This window comes from Octopus bimaculoides, chromosome 3, assembly GCF_001194135.2.
Source record: "Octopus bimaculoides isolate UCB-OBI-ISO-001 chromosome 3, ASM119413v2, whole genome shotgun sequence".
Taxonomy (NCBI): domain Eukaryota; kingdom Metazoa; phylum Mollusca; class Cephalopoda; order Octopoda; family Octopodidae; genus Octopus; species Octopus bimaculoides.
The window spans coordinates 14,626,064-14,639,159 of NC_068983.1; positions in this window are offsets into that span (position 1 = coordinate 14,626,064).

The window sequence follows — 13,096 nt, forward strand, 5'->3', positions numbered from 1 at the left end:
TTGCCTGGTGCGCTAACGATTCTGCCAGCTCGCCGCCTTACTCTCTTTTTACTTGTTTCAGCCATTTGACTGCGGCCATGCTGGAGCACCGCCTTTAGTCGAGCGCAAATCGACCCCAGGACTTATTCTTTGTAAGCCTATTACTTATTCTATCGGTCTCTTTTGCCGAATCGATAACTTACGTGACGCAAACACCCCAGCATCGGTTGTCAAGCGATGCTGGGGGGACAAACACAGACACACGCACGAACACACGCACACACACACACACACACACACACACACACACATATATATATATACATATATACGACGGGCTTCTTTCAGTTTCCGCCTACCAAATCCACTCACAAGGCTTTGGTCGGCCCGAGGCTATAGTAGAAGACACTTACCCAAGGTGCCACGCAGTAGCGCTGAACCCAGAACCATGTAGTTGGTAAGCAAGCTACTTACCACACAGCCACTCCTTAGATGATAATAATAATAATAATAAAAATAATAATACTTTCTACTATAGACACAAGGCCTTAAATTTGGGGGAGGGGACTATTCGATTGCATCGACGCCAGTGTTTCACTGGTACTTATTTTATTGACCCTGAAAAGATGAAAGGCAAAATCGACCTCGGCGGAATTTGAACTCAGAACGTGAAGACGGACGAAATGTCATTAAGCATTTACCAGGCGTGCTAACGATCCTGCCAGCTCGCCTTTTTACACGATAGTAGTATTAATAATGGTTTCAATTTTGGAACAAAGAGAGACATTTTGGCGTTTGGTACCTCGAAAAGAGAAAAAGCAAAATCGATGATCGGAGTTTGAACTCAGAGAATAAGGACGTACGACATGGCGCTAAATATTTTCGCCGGCGTGTTAGCGAATCTGCCAGCTCGCCGCCTTATACGATAATAATAATAATAATCATTTCTACTATAAGCACAAGACCTGGAATTTGGGAGAGGTGGATAAGTCTAAGGTCTTGGCCACAAGAACCGCAAATAACAAAACCCTTTAGGACAATTTGCAGTGGGGATGCAAATGACGTTTGTAGACAACAGAAAACAAGAGAACTATATATCACAATTTCCTCACCCCGTGAAAATCCACTCAGGGACAATTCAAGAACTCCGTCGATGCCGTGTTGTCCAGCTCTTGATGATTGTCATACTTTTCGGCCGACAAACCATTCTTAAAGTACTTTCATTCACTCGGGGTATCCTCGTTGATTTAACGTTCTTTGATGGTGACAGCACTTGTTTCTCCAGCCCCGCTTTCTTTTTCATGTGGAATGCTAATGATGGCTTGGTCAAAAGAAAGTATCTGTCTCTAGTCCTTTTATTTGCGCCAACTACCCAACCCGTCTTGCCGTCGCCACCAAAATGAAGAAAAGTACCTGTTCTGTCCGGCAAAGAAAGCCAGCTGAGTGATCTTCACGACAGAGTCTCATGAAAGTCAGATGTCTCCTATACATTACTGCAACTCATGCTTAAGTACTGCAAGAGCCTGTGCAGGACGGTTTCGTCACATTGCGCGCATCAAGGGCAGGCGCAACAGGCCGTACTGTCATGCCTGTAGAGTTCATCACGAAGTGGTAATGCCGTTCGATAGCACTGCAAGGGTAGAGATTTCAAGAAATTATCCTTCGGCCCTGCCTTAATCCGTTTTGCATGTTGTACAAATGACTGAGACTACAACACCGCACCTCCTGAAACGGTACGCCGTTCCGTCGCAAATTTAACGTCCTAGCTATTAGTTGAACTCCTTTAGAGCTGGGGGGAGTGGGGCAATTTGAAATGAAGTAACGTACCACCGGATCCAGGAATCAAAAGTGCGATCTTATGATTATGAGTGGAACACCCTCGCTACTAGATGAGGCTCATTTACTAATACAGGATTGCAGCCTTGTTAAAGAGACGAGCTGCAGAACGAGTGCGGCAAAGGTTAATCCACTTGCTCACCGTCAAGGAAATAGGTCAGTAAAAAGTGATCAGCAAATAGAACATCCGGCACAAGCGCCTTAGTAGAGAGCGGAAGAGCAGAGTTCCATTTTAGTTAGCTGTACGACATTCAGCACTTCCGTCCCACATTTCAGGGATAGTTTAATTTTGGCATTTTTCTTGGTGAAACGCAGCTCGTCACCTTTTCTCATTGTAGATATATAAAAAAATAAACCACGAGCAATTTAATTGTTCCGTCTGCAGCTCTCCAGTTATTTGACCAGTTAACGTTGTATGTCATCAGCTGTCATCGGCATTTTACAGAATGTTGCATCCTCAGTCGAGAGCCGAGGCAAGCTGTCGAGGTTTGGTGTGGAAAAGTCTACTAATATCTCCGACGTGCCTCTAACAAAGTGCCTCTGAAAAGTCACTACATTTTGAAGCAAGTACTAGGTCTGTCAAAGACCGTCTATCAGATAAAGTTTCCCACGTTCCGAGTTCAATCTCACTGAGGTCAAATTTTCTATTCACTCTTTCTGTGTCGTTATAATAAAGTATTAGTCAGATACGAGGGTCGATAAATTAGACCGTTTCTTTCTCAGCATATTCTGATTTTGTGCCTTATATTTGAATCAGTTATTTGTTTCTGCATCTCTAAATAACTGGCTAATAAGCAATATATTTTAGGATGCATTTAATTAACACGTAAACATCACAAAGCCACAGGGGCACTCCATGAATAATAGAGTTTCGAATTGTGCATGAAATTTGGGTCATTGGTTCAAATTAATAAGCAAAATTAATTTTTAAAAAAGCAATTTGACGTTGAAAAACTTCCATATATTCACCGGAAACAAGACTGCAACCATTTCAATAGATATATGTTAATTACATGGCGAAATATTTGATATTCAACAAAATTTTCGATTAAAATTCGCAGTTGATATATAATATTATGAAATGAGTTTAATATAAATGTCCCAAAAGAATAGACTAATCGAAGAAATATGAATATAATTTTGATATTTGTTTAGTAATTCTTCAATTTAAATTCATATATTGTTTGGGTTTTCATTTTTACTATTTAGAAATATAACGTTTTCCATCATTAAATGTTTAAACTTTTGAAATGAAAATGAATTTAATGTGCAGCAAATTAACCTGCGACGCAATAAATGTTTGCTAAGCAATTTATGAATTAAAAATATTGAAAAGAATCAATATTTTATGTTCTAATTAAGTAGAACCAAAACTTCCTTGCGCAGCATAAAAACGTTTCTGCTTAATCCGCTTAGAAAAGATATATTGTACATTCTTATGTATTATAGACAGCAATCATAACTATGTGGTTGCGAAAATCGTTGAGTAATTACATGTTTCCAGGTTCGATCCCACAGCTTAGTTTTCTACAAGGTTCCTTTACAAGATCTTGGAAACCATATATACGAAGTTGTGCTGGAAAGTTCTTGCATTTAGGCAAAAGAAGATTCAGGAGGATAAATTAATTATGACTTTATTCAACGTGATTTTATTCACAAACATTTACAGCGGTACTTAAGTTTTTCTAAGCCCTGTAAAAGAACTCGGAGGTATGGGCCTCCAACTAGGTCTTTCGCGATACCCTTAATACCAGGAGCTTTTCAGCACACCCTCGTATAGTCTGAGTCAAATTGTGTGGGCTGTCTCTGTGTTAATGTCCGACGAAGAGAAAGTTCCTGTTGATAAAAGGTAAAAGGTAAAAGTAACGAAATTCATTACTATGGTGAAGTATTCGCGCGAGTTCTTTAATCTAATAACTAACCTTCTGCTTGCCTCAGCTCACGATATGAGTAATGAAATCTTATTTCTTTGAATAAGCTACCGAAAGCAAAATGCTTGATTATAGATTCCTACATAAAACGCATTCTTTGCATTTAATATTCATTGAACTGTTCAGGCGCGTGAGCATAACTTGACCATCTACAAATGGGACACGTAATAGTCTACTAGGGAAAATTCAACGATGAAACTCCCTTGCGAGTATTACCCTCATCAGTGGATTAGTTTATCGAGCGATGAAGACTGTTTGAGTTTTAGGAAGTACCTCCCCCACACACATATACATATATATGTGTGTGTGTGTGTGTGTATGTATATCTTGTATATGTATATATATATATATATATATATATATATATATATATATATATATATATATATATATATGTATATATCTATAAACATATATATATATATAAATATGTATGTATGTATGTATGTATACATGCATAGATATAGGAGGGGTGCTGAAAAGGTCCTGGCTTTGGGTAAAAGGAAATGCAGGAGGAGCAGTTAATTATGATTTATTCAAATTAAACAGAAAGAGAAAATACAATAAGGTTTAGTGGCTACTGATCTATCATGGTGAATGCCGGACAGAGGCGTCACACAGGAGAGCTAGGAATGAAGGGAGATGATAAAGTAGTGGTGATCCCAAAACGAAGGTGCGCGTACGTCGGTATGTGAGAGCGTGTATGTACGTGTGGAAGGGGGCTGGTGACATTGACGCGTGCGTGTGTACATGTGTTGGTGTGTGGATGATGTTGTAGGTGCTGGGAAGTGGTCAGTGCTAGTGTGTGCGCTGGTGTAGATGCTGGGAAGTGGTCAGTGCTAGTGTGTGCGGGTAGGTGTGATGTGATGTGGTGTGATATATATTTATATACGAGGAGGTACTGACAAGAGACCGGAATTTTGCAGTATTATTCTATTCATTTAGTTTTACATGCTTACACTTTTATCGCCTTCAAAGCAATGCATCGGTCCAGATGCATTTTCCACTGTTCGAAGCAGTGTCGGAACTCTTGCCAAGTGCCCTTTAACGCATCCGTTTCTTTCTTCACAGCTTCCACATCTGCAAATACGGTAGTGCCAAATTTCGCTACCAGTGCTGACCTTCGAAAAAAGTTTCGGATCAACTTCCAGTTGTTCTTTTAGTTTACGACATGCATTCTGTCATGACTACTTTTCTTCTTCCAAGAGCAAGTGAGGCACAAATTTTGATGCATCTCTTTTTATTCACAATTACTCGCTCAGAATTTCTTTGGCAGGAGCCCCAGAACGCACTAGTCATATCAACAAATTCATCAATTGTTCGGCGATTGTTCTTCACGATCAGTTCATGAACGTTCATTCGCTCGGTAGGTCGACGGCCGCCTTGATGGAGGTTGGTGTTCAAGCGACAAGTGGCCATTCCAAAAGCGTGAAAACCACTCGTAAACTTGTGCTTTGCTCATGGTAGCGTCTTTGCAAGCTGTTCGAAACATGACAAATGTTTCGGTCACTGTTTTCCCCAGAAAACAGAATTTCACGGAAACACGCTGTTTCTTCGTTTCAGCCATCGCAAAAATCGACGAACAGGGGAGAAGTACGTCAAAGAAAAAAAAAAGAAAAAAAGAAAAAAAAAAGGAAAAAAAAAAGAATAAAAAAGAAAGACACACAACGTGGCTGCAGAACTACAAACGACGACGCTGGTTGGCAGATTGATTTCTGAGTGTCGCATCAAGAGGCTTCTAGCGGCGGAAGCGTGAACTACAACGAGCATGTCCCATAGATAACGTTTCCATTTACTTTTGGGTAACCCTCATATATATATATATATATATATATATATATATATATATATATGGGAGAATATACAAAAAATAACAACAGACGAGGACAGGTGGTGTAAATAACAAAAGTATATATTAGTATGACGCTCGGGAATACGGAAAGTCTTTGACGTTTCGAGCTACGCTCTTCAACAGAAAGAATACGGAGACAAGGAGAAAAACACGGAGAAAAAAAATTGAATAGTGTTCAGTCAACGGTCAATCATAATAATGGCCGATCATAAATATATATATATACATATATAACAATATTTTATTATATTATATTATATAAGTACACGTGTGTGTGTGTGTGTGTGTGTGTGTGTGTGTGTATAACTTCTGCAAAACCATCTGCTCGTCTTATAGGTAACCGGATATGCGTGCTGTATGCGTGCAGGTGAATATTTGAGCGTTTCAATATTTTCTACATTTTATTTTTCATAGTCACATACAATGAAACATTATATTCGCTCATTCGATTTTTTCATTAGACGGATAGATGTCTATAGGCAACGAAACTTCACAATCATATATCACACTTAGGCTGTCATAATAAAATCGATTATAGACACTTCCCAATTTATTATACAATATATTCTACCAGTATATCTTATGAGGGAAGGAATGAATTCCAGTCACTAGATTTTGATGATAAAAGAGACTGCAGCTAAATTTATCGCTATTATTAAAGTCAGTATTTAGATATTAATAGCTTTCTTCCATACTCAATGTATACACTTAATTTTAGGATATATATATCTATGTATATGTATGTATATGCGTGTGTATTGAAAGAAATATATGAGCAAATATGTATCAAGCAGCTATACATTCACAGAGAAAAACACGCAAACGTGTGAGTGTGTGTGTGCCTGTTTGTGTTGAAGAAAAGACTAGCATTTCATCGCCAGTAAGTTTAATCACTGCATGAAGAAATAGACAGAACGATAATTGTGTCATACACTTCATTATTCCGTCATCTGTTTAATATAAATCTTTGCTTTAACTCTGTACGTCATCCTTGTATTCTGAGACACCAAATCTAACACCATACGAAATAGTATGCATTAGTATTATTATTATTCAACATCTTACGAGGAAGTTTTGTATGGCAATTCTCCTGTGAAACAGGGGCCAAATCTCTTTGAGACCACACTATTGTCTCCTAAGTAGAGTAATGCGGAGAGACCGAAGGTCGAAATAGAACATCAGTAGTAGAAAATATTCTTTCTCTGCTCCATTCTAGTTCGTTTTCTCTCTGGAATTGTGAAATGAAGATATTTTACGCATAAAATAAGAAGGAAATTGATTGAGAGTAAACGGGTAGAGGTTTTCACTCTTATTTCAGTTTCCCTTCAATCGTTCTGGAGTACTCTTACTCTTTTACTCTTTTACTTGTTTCAGTCAGTTGAGTGCGGCCATGCTGGAGCACCGCCTTTAGTCGAGCAAATCGACCACAGGACTTATTCTTTGGAAGCCTAGTACTTATTCTATCGGTCTGTTTTGCCGAATCACCAAGTTACGGGGACGTAAACACACCACCATCGGTTGTCAAGCGATGTTGGGGGGACAAACACAGACACACAAACACACACACACACACATATATATATATATATATATATATATATATATATATATATATATATATATATATATATATTTACATATACATATATATGACGGGCTTCTTTCAGTTTCCGTCTACCAAATCCAATCACAAGGCTTTGGTCAGCCCGAGGCTATAGTAGAAGACACTTGCCCAAGGTGCCATGCAGTGGGAATGAACCCGGAACCATGTGGTTGGTAAGCTAGCTACTTACACACAGCCACTCGTGGATTATAATGAATTACAAACTTGCATGAGGGAAGAGACACACGTGGAACGCTAGGGAGAAAAACGGTGGAGACAATGCGGTCCGTTTGAAAAAGGATTAACACTAGCATTTGCATAAACAGTTATTTACAAAGCTCGTCTTGGGTTAACATTGAATGTAATTTATTCAGAAGAATTGCAGTGTGAATTTCACCTCAAAATAGATCCATCCTCTTTTATAGCTAAAACCAAATATTTATATTGGATTCAAATTTCGTAAAATAGCACAACTCTGTGAGATTTATTTCACTAAAAATAGCTGTCTAGATTAAGACCGACAAAAATCCTACTTCCCTGCAGAGTAAACGCATTTTACTCATCAGTTAAGTAACAGAATGCCGGAGAAGACTACAAATTTATATTCACACCAACGTTAAATAACATCCATGAAAAGAATATTGGTGTCCAAATTCCTAATGATATATGTTTGTGTGCCTGTGTGTGTGTGTAACAGCAAGGTCTGAAGGACGCGCATTGTAACAAGACATCTTCGATGCAAATCTGATAAAGCACCTCTCTAATGTCTTAGACCGCAAACATTACGTGATTTTTTTTCATTTAAAATTTTTGCGTTAACTCGCGTTGCAAATAGATTTGGAAACAATTGTAACTTATAATTAAACAGGTGTTAAATACTTTTCTTCTTCTTCTTCCTTTGATTGGATGATATGTATGTGTATATATATACATATACAAAATAAATAAGGCAGCTATATGCAATATACAACCAAAAAGGAAAAATTCATTTGTCACTAATTATAACTGAGGGTAATATCCGGTATTTCCATTCACAATTAGTGACAATTGGATTTTTCCTTTTATATATATATATATATATATATATATATATATAATGCTTAGCGGTATTTCGTTTGTCTTTACGTGCTGAGTTCAAATTCCGCCGAGGTCAACTTTAACGTTCATCATTTCGGGGTCGATAAATTAAGTACCAGTTGCCTACTGGGGTCGATCTAATTGACTGACCCTCTCACCCAAAATTTCGGGCCTTGTGCCTAGAGTAGAAAAGGATATATATTGCAATAAATACTGAATGACCTGACATTTTATGGCGAAGGTAATCGATCATCGATGAATATTGATGAAGAGCAATTTTGTCACTTTTATCCGAGGTCTAAGACGTTGAATTAAACTAGAATAAATATTAATTTCGTTTTTGGATTTGGTTTGCATGATTTTGTATGTGATTTCGTGTGTTGAAGCATATTCTGTTGTGTCTGGGGAGAGTCATTTTCTTATTGTGCCTTGAAATTTAACACACTCACCGTTAAAATTTCCACTTGTTTCTTATTTTTATTTTCCTAAAATTTTCGTTGCGTCTTGCAAACTTATCAATAGTCTTGAATGTCCCAAAAAGGAAAAATTCATTTGTCACTAATTATAACTGAGGGTAATATCCGGCACCTCCAATCACAATTAGTGACAATTGGATTTTTCCTTATATATATAATGCTTAGCGGTATTTCGCTTGTCTTTACGTTCTGAGTTCAAATTCCGCCGAGGTCAACTTTGTCTCTCATCCTTTCGGGGGTCAATAAATTAAGTACCAGTTGCCTACTGAGGGTCGATCTAATTGACTGTCCCCCTCCCCCAAAATTTCGTGCCTTGTGCCTAGAGTAGAAAAGGATATATATTGCAATAAATACTGAATGACCTGGCATTTTATGGCGAAGGTAAGGGATCATCGATGAATATTGATGAAGAGCCACCTTGTCACTTTTATTCGAGATCTAAGACGTTGAATTAAACTATAATAAATATTAATTTATTTAAGAGAAATTACAGTAGAATATTGCTCTCCTATCTGGGAAGATGCTACTACTGCCAACAGAATCCTACCATGTTGCAAAGAAACCAGGAATTTGGTTTCATTTCCTTTCCACACTATAAAAGAGCTTTATTTCTTTGAAACAAGAGAGAAGTGTCTTCTCTATAATGAGGCCCAGTCGAACAATCAACCTCTCCTCTTCTCATACCTTTCTCAACATTTACACTTTCATTTCCCCATTCATTCTTCCAACGGGACACGCCCATATTATTATTTTTTTTCTTTGTATATATTATACTACAGGCGTTCAACCTGTTACATTAAACCAACTAGTGTTGGAGACCTAGCAAAGGTGACAGGCACTATATTTTCTCTTCTGTCTAGATTTAAACATATAATTACTGCAAACAATAAAAAAAAGTAAACGATTGTGTTTTGTTATTGTTGTGTTTGAAATTATACAGTTTTTCAGGTTAGCTTTAACAACATTTCATTTTACTTCCTTAACCTCGGCTAAAATTCAAATTAAATGAGGATTATATTTGTATTTTTCAAACAAAGAATTATTTTGTAAAAGGGTTATATTATTTTGTTTTCATGTTTACTATTTATAATTCTTATTATGAAAATGTTGCTGTGTTTTATAATTTACTGTTACAGACAAACAAACACTGCAAATACGAGTATATATTAATAAAATTAAAATACAAAGACAATAATACTTACAGAAACGCTACAGATGGTTCTCCCAGAGGAATAGATGGAGAGAGAAAGAGAGAGAGAGAAACAATAAGAGGAAGATAGTAAGAGAGAGAAGGAGAGCCAGTCGAAGAGAGCGTGGCAAAGGGAAAAAATATAGAGAGATGGTGAGAGAATGAGAGAGACAAAACAAAGAAGAAAGAGAAAGACAAAGAGTAAAAGATAGTGTGAGAAACAGTGAAAAAAGGAAGAGAAAAGACCGGAGTGACTGAAAGGGAGAATGAAAGAAGATGGAGAGAGAGAGAGAGAGCGAGAGCGAGAGAGAGAACTCAAAGAAGAGCCAAAACGTTCGTGTTCTTTATACTTCGCGATGTAAAAATATTACACTTATTGGTTACGGTTTCGAACTGAACCATAAAGTTTCTTCATTGCTTTCTGACTCTCAGACTGACAATGGTTTGCAAATCATTAGAGACCAAGTGGTCTATCTATTTACCTTTCTATAGCTAGATATATAGATAAATAAATAGAGTCGTGAACAGACCAGATTCGAGAGAAACTGAAAGTAGTCAACTTGTAACGTATTGGTTTAGAATTTTGGACCAGGGCCAAATATTTTGAAGGAGGTGGTTAATCGATTAACTACCAGTGCTCAACTGTTACTAATTTCATCAATCCCTAGAAGAGATGAAAGGCAAGGTCAACCTCGGCGGAATTTGAATTCTGTACGTGAAGCCGGATGAAATGCCTCTAAGCATTTTGATTTGTGCCCTAACGATTCTTTCTCCTTTTTTTTTTACTCAAGGCACAAGGCCCGAAACTTTAAGGGAGGGGACCAGTCGACTAGATCGACTCCAGTACGCAACTGGTACTTAATTTATCAACCTCGAAGAGATGAAAGGCAAAGTCGACCTCGGTGGAATTTGAACTGAGACTGTAAAGACAGACTAAATACCGCTAGGCATTTCGCCTGGCGTGCTAACGATTCTTCCAGCCCGCCACCTTATACTTTGTGATATATTAAATATACTTATCCACTCTAGCTAAGGTACATTTGGGTTACCACAACTGAAATAACTAACTTTTCTCTGTGCAAGATATGAGTAGGGTTCAACTCATTTTAATTAGATACTAATGATCAATGACGGTTCAATCAGTCGACTGTATATATCCGCATGAAAAAGATACGCATGAGAATATTAAAACACCGCTGACGAAATCGTTAGCGCAGCAGACAAAATGCTGAGCATCATTTCTATGGTAGCAAGCCAGCAAAATCGTTAGCTAGCGGAACAAAAAGATGAACGTTATTTCCAAAGAGGTGATGAGTTGGTAAAATCGTTACCATGTCGGACAAAATCTTTAGCAGAGATTTTTACGTTCTGAGTTCAAGTTTGCCTGTCATCTCTTCATAGCCGGTCAAATAATATGCCAGACATGTGGTGGGGACGATTTAATAGAGTAATGCCCGACTCCTAAAACTTGTGTGAAAATTTGAAACCATTGTTATATTCCACACGTAATCCTCCCCACTTCCCAATAAATGCGCAAAATCATAGATTTTCAATGAATACGTGTATTTAACAATGCCTAGCGTAATTTGTCATATTGTTTATATCCTATATAATAGTAAAAGTTGAATGTTTTTCAAAATTAGATGCCTTTACAGACTTCAGCTTCTACCAAAAGTCACGTAGCGATATTTACAATCGGCACAATCTATGCTGCTGAGGAAAATATAATTCATGATAAGTAGTTAGCTGAAGTAGATTGCGAGATAAGAAATACAAACACAATGATACATAAATCAAATATTATCACTTCATGGGTAATTGATCTCTTCAGCGTGAAACGTTGCAACACTTATGTAAAATTTCAGATACAACTCAACTGCATTTTACATCTATCCAGAGAAGAGAGTGTGGAGTGGAGTTGATGCAGGAAATATAGATGTTTATCGAGAGAAGTTTACGGTAGCATAATGATAGAGAAGGGTAACTGAAAATATGTATCGTTATATTAATGATTATGTCATAACAGTCATTAAATAATTTTAATTACTTCATCCCTTCATCCTTACGTCATCAACTGCCGAGCATGAATAACTGTCGTTCCTTTATCAAGTCCAGACTTTTTCTTTTAGGATGATGCATTCCTCGAACATAGGATCATTACAAATGTGATGATACTTTAAACTGAACGAATGAAGTTCCCAGTCGTTACACTGTTTGCGTTTGTCATTGTAGTTTGTTTCATAATACAGAGACAAAACACCAGGACATAAAAAAAACAAAAACAAAAAACTTTCAGTTATGTCCCTTCGTTGTCTGACTTCAAATCAACTTACATCCATTTCGGACATTCAGTCTCCTTTGACCAATAAAACTTATATTAATGAAACACTGCATCTGTGGAATGAATTGATATTACTCCTTCCTTGCGTCCGTGTGTTTTGTACCATTCTTTAGAAATTGTAAAATCAATTAATCTGACGAATGAGTCCCTACGCATCTTTTTGTGTTCTAAAGACAGCAATTGAATTTCTCACAAATCACATTCTACTATATTTAATATAAATATTAAAACGGTAGGAAACATTGAACAATATACAAAAGAACGTGATGACCCTACCTAGAACGTCTTGGAATTTAAATCTGATTGAGCAGGGCTTATAGGGATTAATCAGTCATAATAATACTTTCTACTTAAGGGCAAAAGGGCTGAAATTTTGTGGTAAAGCCCAATTGACTACATCAACTTTAGTGCTCAACTGGTACTTAATTTATAAATTCCAAAATGATAAATGGTAAAGTCGACTTTGGCAGAATCTTATCTTACAATGCAAATAGCTGGAAGAAATGCTGCTGAATATTGTCTGGCGTATGAAGAATTCTGTGAGCCTAAAGAAAAGAACATATTTAGATTGCTTTGTCATTTGCATATTAAAAAAAATTTAAAAACTTACATCTGTAAGAAGTTTGTTTCCCGACTACATAGTTCCTGGTTCAGTTTCACTGCGTGGTACCTTGGGCGATTGTTTTTTCTATAGCCTTGGGAAGACCAAAGCCTTGTTAGTGGATTTGGTAGACGGAAACTGGAAGAAGCCCGTCGTATGTTTGTATGTCGTATGTATATATATATATATATATATATATATATATATATAT